Raw genomic sequence first — 2,750 nt, 5'->3', positions numbered from 1 at the left:
GGCCACCAGGCAAGGGATGGTGGCCGCGGCGGAGGCGGCAGAAGAACAAGCGAATCCGAGAAATGAAATTGCCCATGTAGGGGCAGTTGTGCGCCAAACGAACTCAAATAAGAGTGGAAACAGGGAGAGTCTCTCCTTTGCTTCCTCCTCCTCTGGGGTTCTAGCACACACTGAACTGACTTCAGCCAGGACCTTCTGATGTCTCCATGGAAACATCAATGGACCTTGAGAGGTCACAGAGGAAGGGGCGGGGCCTCCCTGAATGGCCAATCCCATCATGACCTTCTAGCACCTGGGACCTGCATCTCTGTGTAGCAAGTGTTTGGCACCTGCCTTGCCCTCCATGAGGCCTTTGTCCCATACCACTGAGGCCCCACCTGCCTGACATCACCGTGTCTGGCCACTGGCTCTGTGGGAGCTTTGGCGCCTGCCCCACTGTTGTCCCAGGGGCCAGGTCCTGCTCAAAGTCAGTACGGGAGCCACCTGGCTCCTTCCTGGACATGGCCCACCTCCTCAGGGGACCTTTTCAGCTTCTCTTGGAAGCCCGAGGCAGGAGCACTTTCTCCATGTCTGCCCTGGCCACCAGCCTCACCAGTCAGCTGTGAAACACTGTGAGGTGGAGTGGACACAAAGCCCTAACCAACAGGCTGCTGCACCTGGAGACATCCCAGAAAAGAGCTGGCAGCTAGCAGGGGTGTAAACCCAATGTGCTGAATTACTAATGAATAAAAAGGGAAGGAACTAATGGAAATCAAAGCATACCGAATTGCTCAGAAGGAACATACATATATATTAACTTTAGAATTTGTTAAACATGTGAAATGTTTAAAAACGACTATTAAGATGAAAACAGAAGCCTGGCTGGTGTGTTTCAGTGGAATGGGCGCCACCCTGTGAAGAAAAAGGTCACCGGTTCAATTCCCAGTCCGGACACATGCCTGCGTTACAGGACAGGTCCCCGTTTGGGGGCATGTGAGAGGTAAAATCGGTCAAGGTATCTCTTACACACTGATGTTTCTCTCCATCTTTTTCTCCCTCCTTTTCCCTCTCTCTAAAAGGAAATAAATAAAATCTTTAAAAAAAAAAACACAAAAGACCTTGACAATGATGATCCAGGAATCTGTGTTACTATCTTCCCTGAAGATTACTAAGATCTGATTCTAAAGTGTCTTGTAGAATAATGTTTCTTATAAGCATTATAAAGCTGCTCTTTATATTTTAGTTTGTTGAGTGTAGCAGACATTTAGAAAAGCAAGATTTAATTTTTCTCTAGATTTTAGAGACACCCATCTTATAAACATAGATGACTTTTTTTTTTAACTTTATAGATTTTTATTAAAAATCTGATCAGCCAACTTAACGTTTTCCACCAACACGGGGGGCAGAAACCCTCACAGGCTTCACAATCTTTTGTTTAGGTGCTGCCTTTGTGGGAGCCTTAGCAGCAGCCATTGCTGTCTTTTTAGATGCTTGCTTAGCCTTTTTTGCTTCCTTGGCAGCCCTGATAGCTTGTTCTCGTTGAGCTTTCCTAACTTCAGGTTTCTGATTCCTCTTGGCCATTATATCGGCCAGAGATGCACCAGTGATGGCCCTCTGGAATTTGACTGCACGGCGGGTTCTCTTCTTCTGAATTTCTTCCGACTGTCCCTTTTTGTGCTTTCTTCTGTAGAGGACAGTCCAGTTTATCTGCCGAGGATTCCTCTTGGAAAGGAACGCCGACTCACATTTTGCATTAAGAAATTGGAAAACCTTCCCGTCGGTCCTGGCGTAGCGCCTCCCATGTCCAGGGTAGATCTTGTACCCGCTGAAACTGCACAGCTCGACCTTCATGGTTGCTACTGCCGGAAAGAAGGAAAGATGGTGAAGACCATAGATGACTTTTTAAAATAGCTGTGTATAATATTTGCTGATTTAATTACCATCTTTTAAGTCACAGAAATTCATTACAAAAGTTAAATGATTTTTAATGAAAAAAGTGAATAGTATGTACCAGTGTGGTCTTCTTTCCCAGAACACATACTCCCAGTCTAATTCTCAGTTGAGGAATATTCTACAAAATACCTAAACAGTACTCCTTAAAACTATGTAAGTCATCAAAAACAAAGAAAGTCTGGAACACACTCTGTCTCAGCCAAGAGAGCCCTAAGGAGATGTGAAAATTAAATGTAATGTGGTATCTTGGATGGGTTCCTATCCTATGATAAAAAAAAATTTTTTTTAAGCTGAGATTCACTCTTCAGTCCCCAACCCACTTTTTAGGTGTGCCCTTCTCTGCAACAAATTCTCTGTGTGTTTATGTGTGTGTGTATTCACATATATTATTTACAAAGCAGCCTTGCAGTATTTTTCTGCGACATGCTTTTTCACACTGTTTTGGAGGGACCATGCAAGCAGAGCTGGATCAACTTGATTCTTCCTAATGACTGCACAGTGTGCGCAATCGTGTGTGTCATTCTTTATCACCTAGCTCCTTAGGGAAGGATATTTACGTTGTCGCCTATTGGCAGCTGTTACAAGCGGTAACAGGTGGTCCTGTTTGCTTTTATACCGCTGGTGACGCGAGAAAGGCCGGAAGCGGTCGGCTGAAGCCCTCTGAATGGGAGTGAGAACTGGGTGTGAACTGGGCGCAAGGCTAGCTAGCCCTTTTATAACCTAGCCTCAGCCCCACGATGAGCCCTGGGGACCCAGTCGTCTTCCATGGCTTCTCCCAAGGCACGGCTCTTTTTCCAGCCTGCACTGAATTTTTCGGA

General features: G+C 45.6%; 1 pseudogene; it reads right to left on the bottom strand.

Annotated features, from left to right (window-relative positions):
* Positions 1-1,341: 1,341 nt before the first annotated feature.
* Positions 1,342-1,861, bottom strand: LOC150010346 (large ribosomal subunit protein eL24 pseudogene; annotated as a pseudogene).
* Positions 1,862-2,750: the final 889 nt, after the last annotated feature.

This window comes from Furipterus horrens, unplaced genomic scaffold (assembly GCF_987537825.1).
Source record: "Furipterus horrens unplaced genomic scaffold, mFurHor1.1.pri manual_scaffold_5, whole genome shotgun sequence".
Taxonomy (NCBI): domain Eukaryota; kingdom Metazoa; phylum Chordata; class Mammalia; order Chiroptera; family Furipteridae; genus Furipterus; species Furipterus horrens.
This window is presented reverse-complemented; position numbering and strand designations above follow the sequence as displayed.